Source organism: Lepisosteus platostomus (genome assembly GCF_059453375.1).
Source record: "Lepisosteus platostomus isolate fLepPlt1 chromosome 5 unlocalized genomic scaffold, fLepPlt1.hap1 SUPER_5_unloc_4, whole genome shotgun sequence".
In the NCBI taxonomy this organism is placed as follows: Eukaryota; Metazoa; Chordata; class Actinopteri; order Semionotiformes; family Lepisosteidae; genus Lepisosteus; species Lepisosteus platostomus.
The window spans coordinates 506,103-533,391 of NW_028291474.1; the positions used below are offsets into that span (position 1 = coordinate 506,103).

At 45.7% G+C, this 27,289-nt stretch overlaps 7 non-coding genes and 1 pseudogene across 7 annotated transcripts; 3 read left to right on the forward strand and 5 right to left on the reverse strand.

The window, feature by feature from the left end:
* Window positions 1-2,791: 2,791 nt before the first annotated feature.
* trnal-aag (transfer RNA leucine (anticodon AAG)) lies at window positions 2,792-2,873 on the reverse strand. The gene has a single exon. It is a non-coding gene; the product is annotated as a tRNA-Leu (tRNA).
* A 1,678-nt stretch (window positions 2,874-4,551) lies between these two features.
* Window positions 4,552-4,625, forward strand: trnat-agu (transfer RNA threonine (anticodon AGU)). Its single transcript has one exon. It is a non-coding gene; the product is annotated as a tRNA-Thr (tRNA).
* Window positions 4,626-5,636: 1,011 nt separating this feature from the next.
* trnal-aag (transfer RNA leucine (anticodon AAG)) lies at window positions 5,637-5,718 on the reverse strand. Its single transcript has one exon. It is a non-coding gene; the product is annotated as a tRNA-Leu (tRNA).
* A 1,689-nt stretch (window positions 5,719-7,407) lies between these two features.
* On the forward strand, window positions 7,408-8,220 carry LOC148638103 (uncharacterized; annotated as a pseudogene).
* Window positions 8,221-16,802: 8,582 nt separating this feature from the next.
* On the reverse strand, window positions 16,803-16,896 carry trnai-uau (transfer RNA isoleucine (anticodon UAU)). Its single transcript has 2 exons — window positions 16,859-16,896; window positions 16,803-16,838 (listed from the first exon to the last, which is right to left on the reverse strand). It is a non-coding gene; the product is annotated as a tRNA-Ile (tRNA).
* A 4,095-nt stretch (window positions 16,897-20,991) lies between these two features.
* On the reverse strand, window positions 20,992-21,063 carry trnat-cgu (transfer RNA threonine (anticodon CGU)). Its single transcript has one exon. It is a non-coding gene; the product is annotated as a tRNA-Thr (tRNA).
* A 2,427-nt stretch (window positions 21,064-23,490) lies between these two features.
* Window positions 23,491-23,563, reverse strand: trnak-uuu (transfer RNA lysine (anticodon UUU)). Its single transcript has one exon. It is a non-coding gene; the product is annotated as a tRNA-Lys (tRNA).
* A 1,551-nt stretch (window positions 23,564-25,114) lies between these two features.
* Window positions 25,115-25,186, forward strand: trnaa-cgc (transfer RNA alanine (anticodon CGC)). The gene has a single exon. It is a non-coding gene; the product is annotated as a tRNA-Ala (tRNA).
* The last annotated feature ends 2,103 nt before the right edge of the window (window positions 25,187-27,289 follow it).

The window sequence follows — 27,289 nt, forward strand, 5'->3', positions numbered from 1 at the left end:
GTTCCTGATGAAGCGCTAGCTCTGAATAGTGATTCCACAGTTCCGACCTGTTCACGAGGCTTGCTGCTGATGCTAACGTCGGGTGTATCCTCTGGTTACTCTCTGGCAACCTCCGCTCTAGACTCTTAGAACAAAGGAAAGTTCTGGCACTCAGACACACTGGCCGTTCCGTGGTTGTCCAGGCTCAGGATGGTCAGGAGGCACGCTGCGAGAATGTCCTTCCCTTGGGAGCCTTCTGCTCCTGGGCCGTCTTGCCCTGGAATTCTCCTTTGAATTGTCCAAAAAAGTTCACAGAATTCTCTCAGGCCCTCTGTGTTGCCTGTTGTTACCTGGAGGAACTTCAGCTCGTTCATTGGCTGAAAGTTCCATGGGCATCAGAGTCCTACGTGGGTTACTCGGCCCTACCAGTCCCTGATTGGTTGATCAAGGTGAGATATGAGTCACTTACTCCTGACACTTAGGAATGCAGTCCAGATGTCCATCTGGCACTCCCTAGACAGATAGGCGCCAATGGATGACCATTGATCATGATAGCCAGGCTTAGCTAAGTGCATCCTCCTTTGGAAGCTGTCCCTTATCAAAAGAAAACATCTTTAAATCAGCCTGCATGAATAGTTTCTCTGTGGCTGCACCACAGAGATGAACAGAGAGATGAGGCCTCATTTGGGAAAGTACCGCAACACTTAATTCTGTCTTATTAACAAGCATTGCCGCTACACGGGTTTGCTTCAGCCTTTGATAAAAAAAGTGATCTGATCTGAAACTATCCAGCTTACAATCTCTGAGGTAGTTGTCACTAAACTCGGACATGATGTGGCACACATGTGCCGTGTGCCTTTACTTTTGTAAAAAACTGGTATCGGGAAAAGTTTCTTAATATTTCTTTTGATTAGCATGCAAGAAAATGTGATCATTACCTATGGAATTTCCCGCCAGCGTGGAGCTTGAATTCACAATCTTGAGATTCAGTGTTCAAGAGTCACAGAAGAGGTCGGCCTGGTCTTCAGTTTGCCAACGATAAGCTCCGGCAGTGCTTCTCTGTAAAGCAGATTGTTCGGATCGGTTATGTGGGACGGCACTTCGATACTAAGATCGTTTGCAGCACACGCATGGTTTCCCCCCTTCACGCAAAAAACATAGACAAAGGAAGCTCTCTTGTCTTGGGCTGCTGACTCCCGGATTTAAAGCGCTCTGGGTGCCAGCTAAGTCTCTAACAAGGACACTATAAAGACAGGAATTACACTTTGCTCACGTCACGCATGGAATGGCGAGGCTACTTGTTCCAATATTATCTAGTCTCACCTCATATGGTGCCGATTCCTGGTTTTCATTTAAGAAAGAGCACTGCAAACACCGTAAACAGTGCAAAACGTGTGATGAAAGAAGTCTTTTCCCCCCTTTGTCTAAAGCAGAACACAGCGGAGTCATGCCGAGGGTTGTGAGATCAAGATTTCAGTGGAGCACTGTCGTCTATGTCTTTAGCTACATGAGTTGGACATCCTCTTGTACACGGAAAGCAGATTGAGATCCTCTGACATGAAAAGTGCCAGATAAAAGCCATTTCTCATCCTTTCTCTTAGTGGTGGAGCTATCGCATGTAAATGAGGCAACTTGCAAGGCGAGCAGGCTCGGTGCACACCGAACGCAGATGTCTCAGAGCAGTTGAGACGTGTCCAAGTGGCTGTCAAAGAACAGCACTTTGCCGGCACTGTGGCTTAGTTGGCTAAAGCGTCTGTCTAGTAAACAGGAGATCCTGGGTCCGATTCCCAGCGGTGCCTTTCTTCCTGTCTTACTGTACAGAATTTATCCTTATGGGCAAATCCCATGCCTTTTAATTCAGATGAATGCAAGTGTTCGTTTCCTTTCTGGAACAACTTGTTTTGAAAGAAATCTATACAGCTTGCGAAAGATGAAACACAAATCTTGCTTATCAGTGAAGAAGAGGTACTCCCAGCAGGCCAGCTAATACTAGCAACGTTTTTTTTTCACCCTAACCCAGAGAATGGAGAAAAGCGAGGCGCCTGTGGCTCTGCAGTGTAATCAGTTCGCGAGTTCGGCGGTTAGCTGAAAGAGTGGTAAATGGAGCTCGCCCCAGCCCGTCCTTATTCTTTTAAAGAGGATAAAAAATTAACTTCGCCGCCATTATTACCAGCTTTAAAAGACTGCCATGGGCACAGAAAAAAACACACTACAGATGACTTTTCTGGAACCGAAGCAGAGATTCCTTTACGAACCAACTGATAAAGCTCAGCCAGTGAATACTGTTATCAGAATGTGAAAGCACGATCAACTTTGTAACTGCAACCACAGGAAAAACAGCAAGAAGCAGGCTCCATTCCCCATTTAAATCTGTTGTGTGAGGCATGCTTTTTGCACGCATGAAGTAAATCCCACGATCGCTTTTGAACGTGGACAAAGTACTTCCAAAGGAGCGCTATGCGCAAAGATTTAACAAGCTCAACCCCCGCCGATGATTTGGTGTGAAGAAGCAGAACATTCAAGTTTCACAGACAGAAGCAGCACGCCAGCACAGCCAACATTAAAACGGAGGGCACACTACGATTTGCATTGACACAAAAATGATCTGGGCAGACGTCGTTCCCTGCATAACGCAAAAAGTGGCAAAGCGCTTTTGGGTTGAGAGGACGCAAGAAGGTTTTTGTTTTGTGCCTTGATGTCAAGCTGAGAAAGTATCTTTAAACACTTTGCTTAGTTTCTCGAGAGACTGCCAAAAAGCAGTTCCCTCCCTTTCGTCTGAAGCCAGCTGAAAGGGGGTCTCGACAGAAGCACCTGGCAGCGGTGGGATTCGAACCCATGCCCCCGAAGAGACTGGAGCCTTAATCCAGCACCTTAGACCGCTCGGCCACGCTACCCGCTGTGTGTTGTCTCTTTGTCTCATTACTTGCCCGGAGGAAGCCGGGTGGGTTTTGCTCTTGTCGCCCGACTTAGTGGCGTTATGACCGTGGAACCGACTGCACCTGCTTTTTCTGAGATGCTTCCCCACTCATGGCGAGATCTCGACTTCTTTAACACCTCTGGATAAAGATCTTCTGTGGAGCAGGTTTCAGACCTCTGCGTACAGCACCCTTGATGTCATTTTATTTTTACAGCAGCCGCATCCGGAAAGTTGTGTCTTTTACGTTTTATTTGAACAACAAAACTACATACAATACAAACAAGAGCACATATAACGTATCAAGAAAATCGTCAGGGGCACATGCTATAATACAATTACACTTTATGAAAAACGATTACACAAGGTAAATAAAGATAAGGTCCGCACAGCTTGTTCTTACATTTCGAAAGAGTCCGTAAACACCCCTTTACGTCTATTTTGAACTTTTCAAACGTAGGACTCTTCCCAGACCATTTCACTTTATACCACATTCCTAAACGAGGATGCTTCTCCTGTTTTAGAACTATTTTGGGCAGTATGGCTTATACAGCACACCCACAGTATTCTAATGGTGGACTGCAGATCTGTGCTATAGTTCAGTCGAATTCAAAGGATCCAGCAATCGTACTGGATTTGACTGGGATTCTGAAATGTCTCTTGCAAAAGTATTCGGGTTTGCTTGAACCTTTGATACAAAAAGTGATCTGATCTGAAACTACCCAGCTTACAATCTCTGAGGTAGTTGTCACTAAACTCGGACGTGATGTGGCACACATGTGCCGTGTGCCTTTACTTTTGTAAAAAACTGGTATCGGGAAAAGTTTCTTAATATTTCTTTTGATTAGCATGCAAGAAAATGTGATCATTACCTATGGAATTTCCCGCCAGTGTGGAGCTTGAATTCACAACCTTGAGACTCAGTGTTCAAGAGTCACAGAAGAGGTCAGCCTGGTCTTCAGTTTGCCAACGATAAGCTCCGGCAGTGCTCCTCTGTAAAGCAGATTGTTCGGATCGGTTATGTGGGACGGTACTTCGATACTAAGATCGTTTGCAGCACACGCATGGTTTCCCCCTTCACGCAAAAAACATAGACGAAGGAAGCTCTGTTGTCTTGGGCTGCTGACTCCCGGATTTAAAGCGCTCTGGGTGCCAGCTAAGTCTCTAACAAGCACACTATAAAGACAGGAATTACACTTTGCTCACGTCACGCATGGAATGGCGAGGCTTCTTGATCCAATATTATCTAGTCTCACCTCATATGGTGCCGATTCCTGGTTTTCATTTAAGAAAGAGCACTGCAAACACCGTAAACAGTGCAAAACGTGTGATGAAAGAAGTCTTTTCCCCCCTGTGTCTAAAGCAGAACACAGCGGAGTCATGCCGAGGGTTGTGAGATCAAGATTTCAGTGGAGCACTGTCGTCTACGTCTTTAGCTACATGAGTTGGACATCCTCTTGTACACGGAAAGCAGATTGAGATCCTCTGACATGAAAAGTGCCAGATAAAAGCCATTTCTCATCCTTTCTCTTAGTGGTGGAGCTATCGCATGTAAATGAGGCAACTTGCAAGGCGAGCAGGCTCGGTGCACACCGAACGCAGATGTCTCAGAGCAGTTGAGACGTGTCCAAGTGGCTGTCAAAGGACAGCACTTTGCCGGCACCGTGGCTTAGTTGGCTAAAGCGCCTGTCTAGTAAACAGGAGATCCTGGGTCCGATTCCCAGCGGTGCCTTTCTTCCTGTCTTACTGTACAGAATTTATCCTTACGGGCAAATCCCATGCCTTTTAATTCAGGTGAATGCAAGTGTTCGTTTCCTTTCTGGAACAACTTGTTTTGAAAGAAATCTATACAGCTTGAGAAAGATGAAACACAAATCTTGCTTATCAGTGAAGAAGAGGTGCTCCCAGCAGGCCAGCTAATACCAGCAAGTTTTTTTTCACCCTGACCCAGAGAATGGAGAAAAGCGAGGCGCCTGTGGCTCTGCACTGTAATCAGTTCGCGAGTTCGGCGGTTAGCTGAAAGAGTGGTAAATGGAGCTCGTCCCAGCCCGTCCTTATTCTTTTAAAGAGGATAAAAAATTAACTTCGCCGCCACTACTACCAGCTTTAAAAGACTGCCATGGGCACGGAAAAAAACACACTACAGATGAATTTTCTGGAACCGAAGCAGAGATTCCATTACGAACCAACTGACAAAGCTCAGCCAGTGAATACTGTTAACAGAATGTGAAAGCACGATCAACTTTGTAACTGCAACCACAGGAAAAACAGCAAGAAGCAGGCTCCATTCCCCATTTAAATCTGTCGTGCGAGGTATTCTTTTTGCACGCATGAAGTAAATCCCACGATCGCTTTTGAACTTGGACAAAGTACTTCCAAAGGAGTGCTATGCGCAAAGATTTAACAAGCTCAACCCCCGCCGATGATTTGGTGTGAAGAAGCAGAACATTCAAGTTTCACAGACAGAAGCAGCACGCCAGCACAGCCAAAATTAAAACGGAGGGCACACTACGATTTGCATTGACACAAAAGTGATCTGGGCAGACGTCGTTCCCTGCATAACGCAAAAAGTGGCAAAGCGCTTTTGGGTTGAGAGGACGCAAGAAGGTTTTTGTTTTGTGCCTTGATGTCAAGCTGAGAAAGTATCTTTAAACACTTTGCTTAGTTTCTCGAGAGACTGCCAAAAAGCAGTTCCCTCCCTTTCGTCTGAAGCCAGCTGAAAGGGGGTCTCGACAGAAGCACCTGGCAGCGGTGGGATTCGAACCCACGCCCCCGAAGAGACTGGAGCCTTAACCCAGCGCCTTAGACCGCTCAGCCACGCTACCCGCTGTGTGTTGTCTCTTTGTCTCATTACTTGCCCGGAGGAAGCCGGGTGGGTTTTGCTGTTGTTGCCCGACTTAGTGGCGTTATGACAGTGGAACCGACTGCACCTGCTTTTTCTGAGATGCTTCCCCTCTCATGGCGAGATTTCGACTTCTTTAACACCTCTGGATAAAGATCTTCTGTGGAGCAGGTTTCAGACCTCTGCGTACAGCACCCTTGATGTCATTTTATTTTTACAGCAGCCGCATCCGGAAAGTTGTGTCTTTTACTTTTAATTTGAACAACAAAAATACATACAATACAAATGAGCACATAAAACGTATCAAGAAAATCGTCAAGGGTTCATGCTATAATATTGTACTGTTTTCAGGTTCCCTCAGGAAAAGGTCAAGTGGCGACGTGATAGTTAACCAAGCGACAGCTTCATTCTTTTAAACCACACAAAACCAAACACAGGACATACACACACGAGGAGACTGATGGAGCATGTTCACATCGTTAGGGTGGTAATTACTTAACAACAGGCTATACACTTATAAGGCTACATGGTACCATGAGTGCCTAGGTGCACTTCCTCCTCACCACCGGGCCAGGGGGGTTACACTGTCCCCACCTGAAGCGTCTGGCGTCCCGCCGACATCGAACACCCCCCTCAGGCTATACTCATACTCTGCTAAAGGCTGTGGAACTCTGCGTGAGCGGCTGTTACGAAGCGGTGGTGGCCGGCGGCCCGCGGTCACCCCATTGTCGGCCGGCTCTGGCCCTGGCTGCTCCTCCGGAGCCTCCCCGCGGGGCTCCTCCTCCCGGTCCCGGTAGGGGGCCAGGCGGTCTCGGTGCAGAACCATCACTCTCCCCCGGTAGCAGACCTTGCCTACCACCCCGAGGACCTCAGCGGCCCCCTCCCACAAAGGCGCCAGCTTAGGGCTGAGGCCTTTGCGGCGGAGCGGGCTGTACACCCAAACCAAGTCCCAGGGCTGGAAGGCAGGCCCCCTGCAGCGCAGGTCGTAGTTCTGCCGGACTCCCGCCTGAGTCAGATGGGTCCGGGTAAAGCTGTGCACCCGCCGCATCCTCTGCTGCAGGTCCTACTCGTAGTCCAGTCCAGCTGGTGGTGCCGACTCGTCTCTGGGCGGCGGGCCGAAGACCAGGTCCACCAGGGTTCGCATTTCCCGGCCCAGCATGAGTGAGGCCAGGGTACACCCGGTAGATTCCTGGATAAGCCTAGAGCTCGAGGGGGAGGTGGCGGTCCCAGTCCCGTTGATGCCAGGACACCAGGGAGGCCAGCTGGGTGGCGAGAATCCGATTAAACCGCTCCACAGACCCGTCGCTCTGGGGATGCAGCGGGGTGGTCTGAGTCTTAGAGATCCCCAGGCACTGGCACACTCTGGCGAAGACCTGGGACTTGAAGATATGCCCCTGGTCACTGTGTAACTCCTCCGGCACCCCCAGCCTGGCAAACATCCCCTCCAGTAGTGCATCGGCCACCGTGGGGGCAATCTGGTCCAGGAGGGCATAGGCCTCCGGCCACTTCGTGAAATAGTCCATTGCTACCAGGACATAGCGGTTTCTGGCCTCGGCCCAAAACGTCCACCCACACCCGCCCCATAGGAGCCCCTACCTGGTGTTGTTGGAGAGGGGACCTTTCTGCGCCATGCACACCGCTCCACGTCCCGGTGGCAAAGACCCCAATAAAAATGGCCTCGGAGACGCTACTCGTCTACTGTTTTTTTACAGCCGAAATGCCCCACGCCCGGCTGGCCGTGCACCGCTTTGAGCACAGCCGCGCGGAGCGACTGTGGCACCACCAGCTGTCACCGTATCTCGCCACTGGAGGGTACCCGCCACCCCTGGCGCAGCACCCCGTCCTTTACCTCCAAGGCCTCCCACGGGGCGCAGAGGGACTCGACGGACTTTGGGTGTGGGGCAAGCTCCTCTTGCATAGGCCGCACTCCTGCTGCCTTCCAGCGGAGCACCGGCCCCACGTCAGGATCAGCTGCCTGACGCTGCGCCAGGTCTGGCAGGCCCACCCCCAGCAGCCCCTCCAGGGCCATGGCCGCGGTGCTCGCCTCTGCCACAGTGCGGACAGCCTCCTCACGCTGCTCCTGCCGGGCGCAGTGGTGGCGTTCCGCGGCCTCGCAGGGGTGCCGCGAGAGAGCGTCGGCATTGAGATGGTGAGACCCCGCACGGTGCACAACAGTGAAGTCATATTCCTGCAGGACCTCTATCCATCGCACCATCTGCCCCTCCGGCTCCTTAAAGTGGAGCAGCCAGGTGAGGGATGCATGGTCGGTCCTCAGCTGGAACCGGGTCCCGAACAGGTACGGCCTGAAGTGGCGGACCGCTGCCATCACCACCAGCAGCTCGTGACGGGTCACGCAGTAGTTCCGTTCAGCCCTAGTCAAAGCCCGACTATAGTAGGCAACTACAAGCTCTCCATCTGGCCTCTCCTGCGCCAACACCGCACCCACCTCCGAGTTACTCGCGTCAGTATCTAGGACATACGGTAACCGCGAGTCGGGGTAGGCCAGCATGTAAGCTTCACGTAACCAGCCGAACGCTATCTCACAGCCTGAGTCCCAGTCGAAACGGCAGCCCTTGCGATGCTGGCAAAGTCCCGGACGAACTTCCAGTAATACGAAGCCAACCCCAGAAAGCTGCGCAGCTCTGCAACGTCGCGGGGAGTCAGCCAACCCCTCACTGCAGCGACCTTACCTGGGTCTGTAGCCACCCATCGCGGTCCAACAACATGTCCCAGGAAGGTCACCTCCCGCCGCAGGAGCTCGCACTTGCGGGGGTTGAGCCTCAGGCCAGCACGGTTCTGGAACTGGAGGTTCGTCAAGGCCTGGTTGAAACACCGGGCATGAACCAGCAAATCGTCCAGATACAGCACACACTGGTTCCACGGGACCGATGCCAGCACCCTCTCCATCAGCCTCTCGAAAGTCGCCGGGGCATTGCACAGGCCAAAAGGCATGACAGTAAACTGCCAGAGGCCCTGGGGAGAAGGAGCCAGAGGGAGCTGAACCAGGTCGACCCAGTGATGTAGTCCAAGGCATCGTCTATCCTCGGCAAGGGGTGGGAGTCTTTCCGGGTGACCTCATTCTGCTTGCAGTACTTTACGCAGAACTTCCATGAGCTGTCTTTTTTTCGGTCCAGTACAGCTGGTGCAGACCACAGGCTCACGGAGGGCTCAGTCACTTTTGCTGCAAAGAGGTCATCGTTTTGGGTGAGTAGCGCCTGGAGCCACTGCCGCTGGTCCCAATCGAGGCCCTCGCATCTTCGCTGGTAGAGGTCCTCAACGGTGCGCCTAGCTTCCACGCAACGCTTGGCCCCCGCCACTGCCGCCTTGTCTGGCCCCCCGGGTGACTCAGGGGCAGGATCTGGCACGCTCTCTCTCCAACTCGCAGGCCCAATCCGCCCCAGTGACTGCCGCCGCCGCCACCACCACTGCCTCTTTTTCTCCTGGCTCCAGCAAGCCCGCGTCCCTCGGCCTTCGCCGGGCCTGCCCTCCACCAGGTGAAGTCACCCCTGCCACACCAACTCCTGCCAGCTCAAGTCCAAACTGGCCCCCACTCGCTGCAGTACGTCCAGCCCCAGAATGCAGTCCTCCTGGATGGGTGCGAGGTAGCAGGGGTGGCGGACCGTCGCTGCACCTAGACGGAAGGCAAGCACCTGTTTCCCCCGGACTGCAGCGAGCTGTCCCTTCATGGTCCTTAGCCGCAGGCCGGAGGCCTCCCATCCTGGGGGGGTGGTGCCCTCAGTGTTGGGGAGGACGCCCGGCCGGAGTAGGGTTACCGATGAACCGGTGTCAAGCAGGGCCAGGCAGGGTTGGTCCTCGATTTGGCAGTGGAGGTACAGGCCCTGGCTACAGCCAACTCGCCCCACGGTGGCGTGAGGGGCGCCGATCTTAAAAGCGCTCTCCGGAGTGGGGGTTGAGGTGTTCAAGAGCGGGCAGCCATTCCCGCCCTGAGCCGCTTTGTTCTAGTTTCCCGACGCCGATCGAGGAGTGCGAGGTTCGGGTGCCCAGCAGTACCGGGCTCGGTGCCCCCTCTTCCCGCAGCGGTCGCAAAACAGCATGCGGGGCTGTTCCGTGGCGGTTGCTGCACGGGCTGGCTTCTCTTCCCCCTTGCTGAACTCCTCCGTCGCTGCCTCGGTCTGCTGGCAGGGCGCCCTGCGTCTGCTGGTGCTTCCAGCCACCCCGAACACGGCCTCAGCCCGTGTAGCAAGGGCCAAGGCCTGCTCCAGCAATTCCGGCGCGGCCAGCTGCACATGGCGCCACCTCCTCGTGTGAGAGGGCCTTGAGAAAGGCCTGGAGAGCCATCTCCCGCTGCGCCTTCCGGGGAAAAGTTGGGTATCCTCGGCGGGCGAGGAACAAGACATCCGCGGCGACCGGGCCCAGTCGCTCTTTTGGTCAGCGGCGCCGCAGGGCCAGCCTCTCCCGCATCAGGTCCGGCTCCTCCTCCACACCGAAGCGCAGCTGGAGAGCTGCTGCCAGCGCCGCGTATTTGCCTCAGTCCTCCTCCGGGACATCCAGGAGCACCTGGCAGGCCGCTCCTTCCAGCGCCGCCGCCAGGTGGCCGGCCATCTCCGCCCGGCACCAGCTGTTCGTCCGGGCCGCGAGCTGGAACTGCACCTCGTAGGTTTCCCAAGGCGCTGCCCCGTCGTAGCGACCGGGTTGCACCCGCGCTGATGGGTGTGGGAATCGCTGATCGGCTCTGGCAGGGAGGGTATCTTCTCTTTGGGGCATCCACTGGGCGGGAGTAGCAGCAGGTCGCCCCAATTCTACCGGCAGGACCACTATTGAATAGCCCTGGTAAGGGCTGTGGCCACCTGTCGCACCCAGGAGTTGCTCAGGCTCCCTATGTGCGCTGCCGATGGGTTCTGTCTCTTTTAGAGTCAGACAGCACTTGACAGAATCGGCTAATGTCTGCCAAGATTTGTCCATCCTGCCCGCTTCTGACACCAATGTAGCGTTTACAGGTTTTTCTCAGAACAAAGGACCAGTGGAGACGCGATTAACAAACCAAGCAATAACTTTATTCTTTAACAACCACAAAACCAAACACAGCATATACATGCACATGAGGAGACTGACAGAACACGTACACATCTTTAGGGTGGTAATTACCTAACAACACACTATACTTTTACAGGACTACACAGGCCACTAGAACTACTAGGACATTATTTACACAGGTAGGGTCAGCCACTGGTCATCGTGCTGACCCTCAGACTCTCCCCGGCTACAACTCCCAGCATGCCCAGCGGTACTATGCACGCCTAGGGGCGCTTCCTCCTCACCACCAGGCGAGGGCGTTACAATATATATATTTTTTTTCTCTGGTTCTCAGCAGTATCATTGGGCTGAACTCCAGTTAAATGCTTGGCTTAGAAAGATCAAAAGTGAGCGAGGGAAGATGGGTGGAGATTAATGGAAGTTATAAAAGCAATGGGTTGGCTCTGCTTAAGCTTCATTCAGACCTTATTAGGGAAAACTCTATGGGTCAATTGCATCGAACTGAAAGTAGCATACTAACAGGAGTTCAACCCGTGCTTAGAACGCAGATGCCGTCTAAACTTGTGCTCCACCTTAAGTCCAATTGCAACAAACTTTGCTGCTGTGCTTAGTACGCAGTGCCGAGCTAAACCTGTTCTCAATTGCAATGAAAACAAAGTAACAACTGCAGCACTCCAGAGTAACTAAAGTAGCGGACTAATTTAAATTATGTCTTCATATGGCTTAGTACCGTACTCGGTGTAACGCAGGATTGCATTAGAAGGCTCCCAAATATAGTGGAAATAATCTGTTGCTTGGAAATGTATTGGAATATTAATTAAAATTGCTTTACACTCATACCATATTTATTAATAATGAAGTTTATGAATGTGTGTATTTACAGAAGTGTCATTCACTATTTATGTTTAATGTCAATCATTACTAGTAGCTGTGAGTTTTAAGATATGCTAGGGAGTGAAGAGAACAGAACAGAGCAAATGGTTATATAAATGGAGTGGGAGCCTTTAATATGTTCTATAAAATTTGGGAGTCAACTGAATAGATTTGCTAAGTATTTTATTGTGATGGGTCTCTGTATTTGTGGTTATCAGTGGAAAGCAGGGATAATAAGGAAATGGGTGGCACCCAAGCACATGTTAAAGAAAAAAACTTGGCTTCTTAAAAGTGATTATGATAGCCACAGGACAGAAGAGACAGTGCACTGTGGTCCAATAATGACTGTGTTGAAACAGCCAGAGTGTGCTGCATGCCATGGAGATGGAAAAGGTAGCTCATCCCAGTCAATCGCAAGGTTGTGTAGGACTGCACATGACCTGATGATGATGGTGCTGGCTCTTGATGGACTGGTATACAAACCAAATGACAGCCAAGCAAAGCGTTAGTTGTTTTACAATTCCGAAAGATTGTTCAAAGTGGCTTCTTGCATTTTTATGACTCCTGTTATAGTGCTTCTCTTGTAATGTTGTAGGATTGTGCACAGGTGTCAGAAGATATAGTCATAAAGAATAACCACAGGCAAAACAACATGCCAGCTTGCTCTTCCCTACTTTGAAAGGAAGATATTGGAACTGATTAAAGAACTTAACTTGAAATGTAAGCTCTTACTGACACAGGAGAGAGAGTTCTGAAAAGTAAGCACAAGGCACACTGTGGATAAATAAATGTATTAATTTAAAAAAAGAAATACTGAGAAGGTCAGAGGAACAATAATTGTTGTATTTATTTGCTCAGGTAGTTTTATAAGTTTAACTTTCAGTAAAGTTCTGTTAAAAATAAAACTGGTCATTAGTTGGCGTCTTTTGTAATGATTTAGCAATAGTGACATGTCGGCTTGTTCGACTGGAGTGTTAAACAAAATTAATACAGTAGCGTCCTGTCTCAAGTGTACAGCTGCAGTTCTCGTTTGTTTCGTGACTAATTGCAATTGCATTAGTCTGTGTAAAAAAAGACTTCTGCAGCTCCAGTGGTGCGATCGAACTCATGCTGAGATTGAGTTCAAGCCTCACCTGGAGCAGTGTGGCCTATATTTTCAACTATTTAAACTAACTGACCAGTTTAGGTCCTGTTAAGTATTTGCTGGAGATCAGGTCTAAATTAACATGAAAGGAACAAGTAAAGGTTTGTTCCTTGTCAGACCTGAAGAAGGCTTCAAAGCTCAAACGTTGCTTGCTTCTCTTTTCAGCATGGAATAAAATTTTACTTGTTCCTATGCAGTCCACACATGCTGACACAGCTCCCTACTTAAATTACCATCAGCAATGGACCTCCAGCAGACCTATACACAAATATATGAGAGAGGTCTACTGAAACGAGAGGAGCACGATGGAGTACCGAAGACTTGAAAAAGCACTCACTTTTCTGTGTTTTTGTTGTTACCCAGATTTGTTTTTAATGTTCTTTTTCTCTTTGTTTTGAAGTTGTTCTGTTTTTTTTTTCTTTTTTGTAGGTGTTAGACTACTACAGGGATTTACCTAGGTTCTATTAAGACTTCTTTTATCAAAACATATTTTATTAATAAAAGCGTGATTTCTTAATAATCAACTTTAATGTTATCTTTATTAGTAGCTGTATTACAGGTAATGCATGCACAGCCTTTATTATGCTATAGTGAATTTTCAGGTATCCCATGGAGGGAAGAGAACTGAAATTAAGGAAATACTTATTTAAAGGGGTCTTAAAGTCTTAAAAGTGTTCTGTCACATCTGGGTGTTAATTGAATAGATTTGTTGTATTATTTCATATGATTTGACTCTACACTTGTGTTTCTCAGGAGACAGCAGTAATATTGGGGATTTGCGGGTACAGATAATAAATTATACTATACAAGTGTAGAGGTTTGATGGGTTTACTGAGACAATTATTAATTGTAGCAGTGATCACGAGGTTGTTCGTTGTGGTTTTTAGAAAATCAATCGTCAGAACAACTAACAACGCACACACACGGGTTCAATACACGAGATACATTTATTCAAATAAATTGTGCACCAAACATATACTAGTCTGCCTGGATACGAGCAGCAGACCTTACTGTGAGGGTTATCAATATACAAAGTATATAATCTCGAAGAGATGCAAACACAAAGAGATACACAACAGAGAATATATGTCAATATATATCGTTCGGTTACCAAATCGCTAATCAGTGTTATTACCCACTGTTACTCTAAACTCGGAAGTAAATACATTACTCATGAATTAAATTGATAACAACTTGTGTTGAGGTACAACTGAATTCTCGAGACGCAATGTAGAACATGGGGTTTACTTATCCACTGTGTATGGATTTGGAATTTCCCAGCACGAACACCAAACCAGCTGACAGGCTCTGTTGCAGCCTCGGTCCCAGCGGTTGTCCAATGGGTATTGTCCTGGCGTCCTCTGGCTACTGGCCAACCAGTCGAGGTGCAGCTCGGAGTAGGACGGGCGGAGGAATCTGACTGCGGCGCGCAGGGCAGTCGTTGCTCCGAGGGGATCTACCAGCAGTCCGGCTGGCTAGTAGAAAGTCTCTATGCACTATGCACTCTATGCAGTGTGACGGCTAGTCCTCACAAGTCACTCTTTTGCCCAGGAAGAAGCTGGTTCGTTCCCGGTCCAGCGCTGCTTCTGAATAAGCTATTCAGGTTGTCGACGAGGGTCCAACTGTGGGCTGCCGTTGATCAAGCGGAGCGTTCACGTTGGTAGAATTCTGAGTACGTACGGGATCCTCGGCCCCGCGCTTAGAACAAAGTCCAAGTCCCTTTGCAGACAACAGCCTTTGTCACGTGATTGTCTCTGAGGATGTGCGAAAATGGCCAAGGAGAGCCCTGATCTGAGCTTGCGCTCCCTTTTTGACCAAGACACAGATGTGTTCTGATTGGTTGAGAGTTTGGCAGGCATTGGAGACCCACATGGTGTTACCACACCCTGCCAGTCTCTAATTGGTTGATCAAGGTGAGATACTAGTCACTTACTCCTGACACTTAGGAATGCAGTCCAGATGTCCATTTGGCACTCCCTAGACAGATAGGCGCCAATGGATGACCATTGATCATGAAAGCCAGGCTTATCTAAGTGCATCCCCGTTTGGGAGCTGTCCCTTATCAAAAGAAAACATCTTAAATCAGCCTGCATGAATACTTTCTCTGTGGCTGAACCACAGAGATGGAGAGTGAGATGGGGCCTCATTAAGGAAAGCACAGCAACGCTTAATTCTGTCTTATTACCAAGCATTGCTGCTACAACTGCTTAAATTCAAACTAAACAGGACTATGGGAATGAGATTTGATTTCGAACTGGGTTTTAAATAAATAGGACCGCTGCACTACATTGTGCTTTATGTAAGACAAAAGGTGGGCTTCCTGTGTTTTCGATAACTCAGTTGTAAGAGCGGAGGAATATAGTGGAAACAGCTGGGAACTCTTTGTTCTCTGGTTTGAATTTGGCTGGAAGAAAGGTGTTTTTTATGTTCTTTAATCAAAAAGTGAAAATTTGTCGTTCACTTAGTTGTCTTATTTTCTAGGCTTGTAGACTCCTCACTCTTCCTAAAAGAAAGTGCTGCAGATAAAGATACAGTAGTTGTCGGAAGTTTGTTCAGTGGTAGAGCACATACAGGCTGTATGTGGTTGTTTTCAATCGCCGGCGTCTCCACTCTGGATTTCTTCCTAAGCGCGATATCTTTCCTTACTTGTGTGTGAATTTCAGCGCGACACATAAACCCTTTGTCTGTTTTATAAAGATTATATTTTAAATCAGTTAAAACAAAAAAGTACCTATTACATACACGTAGAAAACACATGTATCCAATTTGAAAATTTGGGCAATGTATTACTAGTAGTGGAGCTGAGCTCACAGAAGAGCAGTTGATATTGTTAAACCACGTATTATTTTTACGCTACTAAGCACTGGCACGGTGTTAGTGCAGTCCTACCCAAGCTTTCTATCGACTGGATGAGTCTCCTGTTCCATCTCCAATTCTTTCTGCACATTTCGCCTGTTTCACCACCATTATCATTAGACTATAGCCACTAATACGAGAATACTGTTCTGAAAGACTGTCTTAAATAATAATGTTGAAAAGGGTAATGATAAGAGTTTTTTTTCATTAAGGTAACCATACATTTGCCTGTATAGTACAACTTATTATCTGTATCCGCAAATCCCCAATATTAATGCTGTCTCCTGAGAAACACAAGTGTAGAGTCAAATAATATTACAACAAATCTATTCAATTAACACCCCTATGTGACAGAACACATTTAAGACTTACACCCCTTTTAAATATGTATTTCCTTCATTTCAGTTCTCTCCCCGGGATATCTGAAAATTCATTATAGTATAATAAAGTCTGTGCATGCATTACCTGTAATACAGCTACTAATAAAGATAACATTAAAGTTGATTATTAAGATATTACACTTTTATTAATAAAATAAGTATTGATAAAATTCCTTGTGAATAATTGTAGTGTCTGGAAAGCAATTGTTCATTGACGATATTATTTCCACTTCATTCAGGACAGTTCCAATGTAATCTATTGTTCCACTTCGTCTGCTTAGTCTCCTACTTTAGTAACATCTAATGGGGAGCAGCTGTTATTTTAGGTTTGTTGCAATTGAGAACAGGTTTGCTACAGAGCTGCTGACAAATTTCAGCAGCCAGTTTGTTGCAACTGACCCGTTGTAGCTACCAATCAGAAAAAAAACCAAACGCAACAACTTCAAAAGAAAAAGAACATTAAAAACAAATCTGGGGAACAACATAAACACAGAATCTAATGCGAGAGCTTTATCAAGTCTTCAGTGCTCCTCTTGTCTCAGTAGACCTCTCTCATATATTTATGTACAGGTCAACTGGAGGTACACAGCTGATAGAAATTTAAGTAGGGAGCTGCATCACAGCATGCGTGGGCTGCAAATGGAAAAGTATAGGTTTATTCCATGCTGAAAATAGAAGTAAACACAACGTTTCAGCTGTGGAGCCTTCTTTGATTGTGACTCGAAATAAATCTTTACTTGTTCGTTTGATGTTAATTTATCTCCATCAAATACCTAACAGTATCTAAACTCGAAAGTTGCTCTCAGTAGCTAAAGACACTGCTCCAGGTGAGGCTTGAACTCACAACCTCGGCATGACTCCGCTGTGCACTGCTGTATAAGTACCGAGCGCTGACCGATTGCGCCACTGGAGCTGTGCAAGGTGTGCTCCTCATACAGACTGACGCTGCAGAAACACAGGGTGAAAACGGTTTCGGTTGTGGATCCATCTATACATGGGGAACACTAAAATAGCAAGGAAAATACAAGAAAAGAAACTGAAAGAATTGTGCTAACAGCAAAGGGGAACTGAGGGAGGTGGTCAGACAAGTAAATCAGCCTGGCAGATTATTTGTATCGACATTTTTTGAGTCAATCAGCAAACAGATTTCTCTTCATGTGCCTTAAACTGTGCAGTTTGTATCTTCGCTGTAGATAGGTTTCTTCAGAAGTCCAGTAAACTGACAATAATGGAGAACTAGCTGACGCACCCCGTCGTGAAGACCCTCTGTAAGGTGATTACACGTTTCAATTTCAAGTCGCCTCCTTTACACTCAATTGCAGCCCCGAAACTGAGAGAAAGCATGAGAAATGGCTTCAGTTTCAATGTGAAAGTGCAGTACAGGCTCGATGGCTTCACATCTCCCATCAATCACATAAAATTGCAGTAAAGCGATCTAAATATGACTCTTAAGTACTTGGAAAGATGATTATTTTGAGCGTGCCTCCAAGGGTCTGCTACGAGGCTGAAGTTACAGTAGCTTCTTATTCGCCAGCTTCTTATGCGTGTTTTTCGTTCCACCTTAAATGGTGCTGCTGTGATGTTATGTCGCCTTTCGCCTGTAGATGGCTCTCTTCGATCAGTACTAATCCGGCTGGAATACTGTAGACATCTTCACTGAAAAGGAATATCCAAATAAATAGCGACTGTCCAAATTATATTTTGTTATGGAATATATTTCAGAAAATCGCAAACCAATTTTAAAAACTCACCACAACACGGACTTACACTGGGAAAAGGTGACTGCACTTTCTGCTTATTGCTACGGCCTTCCCCCCGATTATGAAAATGTCTCACAGTTCTGACACCGCCGTGTGAAAGACAATGTAACAGACTATCAAAATCCTGAAGTACAAGAAATTTTAATGCACCAGTTTTTTAAATATGACCCTCTGATCCTGGCATGTCAGTATACATTTCGAAAAAGTATGGCACCAATCGCACGAATTGCAATGGCACAAATTGTTGAGAATATCACTGACCTTGCCGATATTTGCAGGGGATACGAATGTTTTGCACATGTTGAACTACAACACGTAAAAATTGAGCTTCTTAGTCAATATCATCGGGAATGTCCAATAATGACGAACATCAGTAGCTTCAAGGAAACTTTGACTCGCACATGGAGTTTTATCTTCAAATGGAGGGTGGGAGAATTTATTTGTACTCTCGTTGCTCATTAGCTAAACTATTTTAAAAATATGACACAGATTTGTTCGAGAAACTTGTAACCGCCTTAAAGAGAGTCTTCTTGAAGATGTGCACCAGCTAGCTCTCCACTGTCAATTGACAGGACTTTAGGAGAAACTGTTCTCATACAACCAACATACAAATTACACATCTTAAGGAACATGAAGAGAAATCCGTGTACTAAATAACATAAAATTGTCACTGCAAATTATCACCAAGCTGTTTCATGTGTCTGACCACCTCTTTCCTACTTTGCAGCGAGCACAAATCTTTCTGTTTCTTCATCGCAATTTTACTGTCTCTTTCCCCCATGTGGAGTTAGATCCACAGCTGAAACTTTAGGTCAGTTCCTGTTACTCTGTCCGATTGAAAGAGCTGTATTAAAGGCACTCCCATCTCTGCAGGAAAGTTATTGCTGCTCTCAACACAATATACTGCAGCCAAATATAGCGATACTGTCACTGCCTGTGGGCCACGTGTTCCTGCTGGCAGTCTATTATGTCATGTTCATCCACACCCAGAAACATTACTTCATCGCTATTTTACTGTCCCCCATGTGGAGATGGATCCACAGCCGAAACTTTAGGTCAGTTCCTGTTACTCTGTCCGATTGAAAGAGCTGTATTAAAGGCACTCCCATCTCTGCAGGAAAGTTAATGCTGCTCTCAACACAATATACTGCAGCCAAATATAGCGAAACTGTCACTGCCTGTGGGCCACCTGTTCCTGCTGTCAGTCTATAATGTCATGTTCATCCACACCCAGAAACATTACCGCTGTAGCACAATAATTATATAGGCGCAGTCCATAGAGCAAGAATCTCTTAATCTCAGAACTGTGGGTTCAGCCCCCACATTGGGTCCCTCTGTGTCAATTTCATCCCCCCAATCCTCCTAGCATGACCTGATGGCGTAACAGTGATACCCAGTACCCAGCGTAATTCAGCTTTCTTTCCACTTGATTCAGATTTTGATCTGAAATCATCGGCCGAACAAGAGTTTGTCTAAATCGAGGGAGATGTGCTCACAAGCAAGTATTAAACACTTCAGCATTTTCTGTTCGAATACCACACTTTGTCAAAACACTGCCGTTTCTTAAGCTAATAAGTAAGGGTTTTTGAGCACGCATTGTATTGTTAATGCTTATATTAAAAAAGCATAAATTCACATAGTGGAATTTGCACTGAACAAAGTAGTCCAGCCCTTTTACAACATTACATACCCACTGATTAAAGCTTAAAACTACAGCAGCAGGAGCAACAATAATGGCAACAACATGTTTGGAGCTCGGCATTTCATTTATTCTGCGGAAACGTATCGGAATGAACTGCCCGAGATAAAAGAGTAATTGCGGCTTCAGATCGTTTTTACAGAGCATTGCGTTGTTCTGTTCATGCTGACTACACGCATTACATTTGTCATTTACTGCAAGCGTTGCTTTTCCAGGTTTTTCTGAAATTCCTCGCATTTGAGCCAGCACTAAAATATTTCATTCCCGTCGCTGAATACATCGTGGAAACGGTATTTGGAACGGAATGCTGTCACTCATGAAACCTCTTTGTTATTCGGTTCTGAAGTTTGAAAATGAAAATAAAACGGGGGTCACTTCATAGGCTTGAAAGAAGTCCAAGCAGCATAAAAACCCGCGAATTCTCACAAAGGCTGCCCCTTTCTTCTGCTGCTGTTATAAATCAGCCTTAAACGTTTGAATACATACCTTACTGCTGCTAATCACATTCACGTGTTTACGAAGCTTTTTTCTGTCCGTTATGTTTTTGCTAAGCAGTTTCTCCGTTTTCATCGTACTGTGATTGTCAGCGAGCACAACAAGACTGAAACAGTGTAAAGGCAGGTAAAAAAGAATGGGTAAAACGCCTGATTGTCGGGAGTGGGATTTGAACCCGTGCCTCTATTTGGAGAGTGAAACACAAAGCTTAAAAGACACGAAGCTGTGAATTTGCTGTTTTAAACCGCTCGACCATCCTGAAGAAATAGGTGTCGACTGCACCAGTCGCATCCGATTTTCCGTAATCTTAGGACAATTGATACGACTGGACTAACACAATTTTGGCGTTTAGTATGACATGGAAAACGGTACCGGAGCATTCGGGTCCGGACTACTAGACTCAGAAACAGTTTTTACCCCCGCACTATCAAACTATTAAACTCCCAGCCTCTCTCACTCTCTCCTCACCTCTCACCTATGATCTGAACCTCACAGTGCTTTCTTTCTTACCAAAAACCCAAACACACATTGAAAATCTACCTCTACCATACATGTCAAAAGCTCACTCCCCATCATTTCTATCCCTTTATTTCATTCTTTTGATGCGTGTTTTTGCACATAACCTGTTACCTTTTTGTTGTTTTGCACGCTGCCTGTTGTTTTTTGGACATCGGCTGTTGTCTCTGTCTTTCTTTTGTTATACAGTTGTATTGTTGTTGTGTTTTTTTTTTAAAAAACACGGTCTTCTCGTTCCTAAGTCAGATTTTTAGTGCTTTCGAACGTTACTTCCAACCTGGACTGACAGCTCACCCGATCTGTTTGTGATCAGACCATGGAGTCGGGGGCTGTACCAAGCGCACGTTCCTTCCCAATGCTGAGGCGATCATTCGGAAGATGGGTGTGAAGAGAGACAAGCTTTGTCGACTAAAAAACAAGGCAGGATATGCAAGAATACTTATCACTGGCGACAGTTATGTTCTCTTACTATTGAGATCCCTACATTGCGAGTTTTTTTAAGACTTTGAAACTGAAGGAAAGCGATGACAAGTGAAACTGGCACGGGTGGGGCTTGAACCCACGCTCTTCGGTTTACGAGACCGACTCCTTACCACTTGGCCACCGCGCCTTCAAGTAACCATGGGAATAAGGTTGTTCAAATTATTTTTTTCTGAATCTGGTTTACATCGCCAAATGTAAACCGGAGGCAGCAACAACAATAAAAGGGATACTTGTCCTTAAACTCGGACGTGATGTTCTGCAGACATGTGCACAATGTCCTGTTTTCTTGCAGTGTAGACATTTTGCTGTTCACGCTCCGCATTCATCTGCTTTGTGCATTGTTAGTCCGCACCTGTAACATGTAATGTCAGCCGTCCCCTGTTCTTCTATTTCTCTAGCATGACTGCGTCCTGCTGCTCGGCTTTTGTTTGTAAAGTTTGAGCGAGCGCCCCGTTCAGTGTCACTTTGTCACTGTGGTCAGAAAGCATTCTTGATTCTGCTTGAGCTGCTTCATGAATTCTAGCGACTGTAAGAGCTCTTTCTAAAGTCAGCCCTTCCTCCTGCAGCAATTTATAGTCTTTTATGTGCACATTTTTCCACAAGTTGATCTCTTAACATGTCAGTTTCCAATACTCCAAAGTCACAAGATTTAGCCAGTTCTCTTAGTGCAGTCACAAAAGCAACAACAGATTCGTCCTGAGACTAAGTTCTCTGCCTAAATTTATGCCGTTCCAAAACCACATTTCTCCGCGGTGTAAAGTAAGCGTCTAAGGCAGCTACAGTCTGTTCATATGTACCTTTTTCTCCAGGGAGGTTGGCGAAAATCCGCTGCACGGGAGCCCCGATACAGTGCAGTAGTGTAGCCCGTCTCACGGCATCCTGAGCTTCTGTAGATCCACTGGCTATTTAAAAAAATCTGTACGACTCCATCCATATCTTGTATTCCGTATACAAATACGGAGGTCCGAGGTTCAGTAGAAATGGTGGAAAAAGCTGAGCATAAGCAAAGCTTCTCGGCGCGGCTACCATATCTTCCATGGCGAAAGCTAAACGAAAAGTCCGAAAATTCAGAAGTTCGTTTCTACCAGCAAGAGAACTAAAATCAGCAGTGTTCTGCTCGCTTTGAGTCCGTCAACCACTCATCTCTCGTCGCCATAAATGTTGTGTATCTTAATAAAGAGACGTTTTCATATTATTTTAACTATTTTAACTACACAGATCACGCCCTTACACCATATATTCCCGCCTTCTACTCTCTCGTTCTGTTGTCTCGCGATGTCTACACACTATACTACATTTAGCATGACTTCTTGTTGCAGTTGAGCTCAAAGCTGGAGATGATCTCCATATTCTACCGCCGTAACTAGTCCGAAACGTAGTACAGAGTACACACTTTTTAAGTGAACTCAGGTTGTTAAAAAATTAAACCAGCGCCCTGTCACAGAAACGTACCCCAGTCTCCCGCGCAACAAGCGGGGGTACTCAGCACTATACTAAAGAGGAGCGCTTGTCTGCAGCTGAGCGTCAGCTCTGTTTACTGTCAGCAGTCATTTCCGCATTTCCAAATACTTTTTCACCTGCTTCCAGCTTTTAAACTAAACGCTCAAGAAGTAATTAATGTCAGTTGGAAGTCTGTTTCTGTTGTCTCAGCTCTTGATAAAGAAAAGCCGTGCATGGGAGACTCCCTCTCTGAAGAAGTTTGCCGTCACCCTGCGAGGGAGAAGAGCCATCAATCACCGAGGCAACTACTGAGACAGTTAACATTAAACACGTGAAATGCGAGATGTTGTGATTTTTTTACCGCTTAAGGCTTCTATCGTTTCTACTCTAACGAGAAAGACATCTTTATTAGAAGTGAGATTTTAACAAACGTCTCCAGGGTTAACTGCGACCTGAACGCAACGCCTTAGACCACCAGCCATCTGGCCTGTGGTATTTAGAGCAGTGCTCAATAAAAATGATCAGAAACCGAAAGCGCTTCTTATGCGGATCAGTATATTCCGATTCCACTGGTTCTACCGAAGAAATAAGAAAAGCCGAACTCAAAGCACTGTGTTGCCATTACGGGTACTCTGTCTGCAGCTGTTTTAAGATCTACTCACACCGTGTTGCCATTAAGGCTACCTAGTTAAAAAAAAACTTTTTGAACGTGATTATTGGACACCCGTTAAATCTCCACCGAGGTTTCTTGAGAGATCGTTCAGCGAGCGAGTAATAAAAAACTACGTCGCTTCCAACCTCTGCTGTCACTGTAAACTCGGACGTGATGTTCTGCAGATGTGCAGTGTGCCTTTCCTCTTGTCGTATTCAAGAGTACTCACTGTGTGAGCTCCTCACTGCGTGTTCTGTACTCTACTGTGATTTAATTTAGATGATTACGTGGAGTAGAGTGACAAGATCTACTTGAACATTTTCGGTTTGTGAAATGAAACACTAAATACACTACTGTAATGACGAGTAATGGACATTTAAAATAACCACAGTAAAGCTAGAAGAGTGAAAGATAAAAGACTATTTAGAATGACATTCACAATAGAATTAAAAACGGCACAGCCGCCCGAACAGGGACTTGAACCCTGGGCCCTCAGATTAAAAGTCTGATGCTCTACCGACTGAACTATCCGGGCTCTGCAAGAAAGCCAACACTGTCGGGATCCTCGGAAGTCACGTGTCTCTTGTGCCGAAGAGCAGTCATACCTGACCCGTCTGGAATGACCACTGACAGACTTTATCCAGAAGCGACGGCACCACTCCCAGTAGAATGAGTGAGAAATACAGCACGACATGGGTAGTTAAGGGGCTTCCACAATCCATCTTTCCTCACATTACTGATTTTTTTCAATAGCATTTTGACCTTTTTTCACATTCAGATTTTTTTCACATTTAACAAAATCTTTTAATCAACAACATTAAAAAGAAAACAAATGGAACATTTTTTGGAACAATAATTAAAAAAAAGCTTTCAATGCCTTGGTTGTATATGTGTGCACACGCTTTATAAAGGGAGTTGCAACAGTGCTGAAATGTAAAGAGCATTTCTGTAGCGAAAACAGCATTTTTTCTGCCTCGATGTTAAGCTTAGGGAGCCTGTCTTTTAGAAATTCTATTTCTTGACACCTTGCACAGCCTCCCGGCAGACTAAGAAATATTTTTTTGGAGAAATTGGCTCACACACCGGAAGACACTAACGTTTATTTACGTTAGAGTATGTAAAACTCAGGCTTTATCAGATGTTCATGATGTTTCACACGGGGTGTTACCTGTTGTAGTGTTTCAAAAGATGTGTTAGCAGACCACAAATTATCTTGAAAAGATTTGGGTTTGTACAGGCTGGGATTCAAACCCGACTCAATTATTTGGAAGGCGCCTGTACCACCAACGCAGTTCCGAGAAGCACCTGCAAATTATCACAATCCTCTCTCTCACCTATAAAGTTATGGAGACACAGACGTCCAATGAAATCTAATTTTATTCACTCAAGGCTCCACTCTTTTGTTGTGATGTCATTTTAATTAATATTAGCTTTGATAAGGTGTCGTTTTTGCCTCTAAAAGTTAAAGTCTGCTCCTTTCTTCCTGGTATAGAAATAACATGTTCCATCTTTGTTTAAAAACACCACTAAAAGTAAATTATTCAGCTCTAACGCCTGTGTGCATTGACAAGACATCTCAAAAGGACTTATCAAATAAGAACACGATCCTTCCTGTTACCATTCCTGTGGTTGGGGCGTTGTTTCACCCTTTTATTTTCTTCTACAATATTTGCAGACAGGGCTTTATCACTCGAGTTGTACAGAACAAGTGTGCATCGGTCCATGAAAATAATCAGTAGTGCTGTTTTTCTATGCATAGTTTAATCAAGAGCACTTAAAAGATGCAAAAAGCTTTCAAATAAAACAGAATTGAAAGACAGTCGAGTAATGAGGTAGAAAAAAGCACTCCCCCGTCTGGGAATTAACCACCGTCGCACGTGTGACTGGATACAAAAATCATAGATTAATTTGTGCCCAGTCTCTTGAAGCTTCAATGCGATTATTTTTCCTTTCTTATTTCTTCATTCCCATGCATTTACTCTGTAGTAGAGGAAACGCGAAAGTGGGAAACTGCAGGCATTCTTCGTGAGTGGTGGATTGTGATCAGTGAGCATCTGGACAAGTCTGTTCCCTTGCGTTTTTCATCGGGGATGTAGCTCAGTGGTAGAGCGCATGCTTCGCACGTATGAGGTTCCTGGTTCAATCCCTGGCATCTCCAGGTGCTTTATATTACAGTACTCACATCGCAATCTTCTGTTGAGTGAGAACTCTTTGCTTGTGTTCAGAGAGAGCCAGGTTTACACAACTAAATGCAGGCACACTCGACGTGCTGCAGAATTGCGCTGCTGTTTTAAATGTACCTCATTTAGTTCTGTTAAATCCTAAATTATTTGAACTAATCATTTAGTTCAAATTCAGGAAATCCAGAGATTACTTCACACTTGCCGTGGCTGTTGCAGAAAACACCTCTAGGATTCAGCGAGCGAATCCTCCTTCTGAACTCCGCACTAAACTGAAAGCTTCACGAACTCCTCACTGCGTGTCCTGTACTGTTACGAGTGCTCTCGTGTAGATGTGAAGCACAGCCATAAACACACTTTGAACTTTGAACTCCGTTTGTTAATGAAAATACAAAAGAGCATGATAAGTATTGATCGTATAAAATATCCATGGCACAACTCGAGAAAGTACTGAAGGACTACACATCGACTTTTGATGATTACAAGAGATTCAATAAACACAACCGTCCGCACCTGGGTTTGGATCCTGAACGCTAGAGTTAAAAGAACATAAGCGACGTTTATGACCTATAAACTCTCTAATTTGTCTTATAGTTTATGAAATAAAACAATTTCTTAATAATTACTTACTGATGATAGACGATTTATTGAATTTTAACAAAATCACAATTACAGACTTTTTTGGTTAAACTGTTATTCACATACTCTAACGTAAATAAACGTTAGTGTCTTCCGGTGTGTGAGCCAATTTCTCCCAAAAATATTCGTTAGTCTGTCGGGAGGCTGTGCAGGGTGTTAAGAAATAGAATTTCTAAAAGACAGGCTCCCTAAGCTTAACATCAAGGCTGTTTTCTCTACAGAAATGCTCTTTAAATTTCAGCACTGTTGCAACTCCCTTTATAAAGGGTGTGCACACGTATACAACCAAGGCATTGAAAGATTGTTTTAATTATTGTTCCAAAAAATGTTCCATTTGTTTTCTTTTTAATGTTGTTGATTAAAAGATTTTATTAACTGTGAAAAAAATCTGAATGTGAAAAAAGGTCCAAATGCTATTGAAAAAAATCAGTAATGTGAGGAAAGATGGATTGTGGGAGCCCCTTTACTACCCATGTCATGCTGTATTTCTCACTCATTCTACTGGGAGTGGTGCCGTCGCTTCATGATAAAGTCTGTCAGTGGTCATTCCAGACAGGTAAAGTATGACTACTCTTCGGAACAAGAGACACGTGCGAGGATCCCGACAGTGTTGACTTTCTTTCAGAGCCCAGATAGCTCAGTCGGTGGAGCATCAGTCTTTTAATCTGAGGGCCCAGGATTCAAGTCCCTGTACGGGCGGTTGTGCTGTTCTTAAGTCTATGAATGTCATTGTGAATGTCATTCTAAATAGTATTTTATCTTTCACTCTTCTAGGTGTACTGTGGTTATTTTAAATGTCCATTACTTGTATTTACAGTAGTGTATTTAGTGTTTCATTTCACAAACCGAAAATGTTCAAGTAGATCTTGTCACTCTACTCCACGTAATCATCTAAATTAAATCACAGTAGAGTACAGAACACGCAGTGAGGAGCTCACACAGTGAGTACTCTTGAATACGACAAGAGGAAAGGCACACTGTACATCTGCAGAACATCACGTCTGAGTTTACAGTGAGAGCAGAGGTTGGAAGCGACGTAGTTTTTTAATACTCGCTCGCTGAACGATCTCTCAAGAAACCTCGGTTGAGATTTAACGGGTGTCTAATAATCACGTTCAAAAAGATGACGATAAGTTTTTTTTTTAACTAGGTAGCCTTAATGGCAACACGGTGTGAGTAGATCTTAAAGCAGCTGCAGAGTACCCGTAGTGGCAACACAGTGCTTTGAGTTCGGCTTTTCTTATTTGTTCTGCAGAACCAGTGGTATCGGAATATACTGATCCGCATAAGAAGCGCTTTCGGTTTTTGATCATTTTTATTGAGCACTGCTCTAAGTACCACAGGCCAGATGGCTGGTGGTCTAAGGCGTTGCGTTCAGGTCGCAGTTAACCCTGGAGACGTTTGTTAAAATCTCACTTCTAATAAAGAGGTCTTTCTCGTTA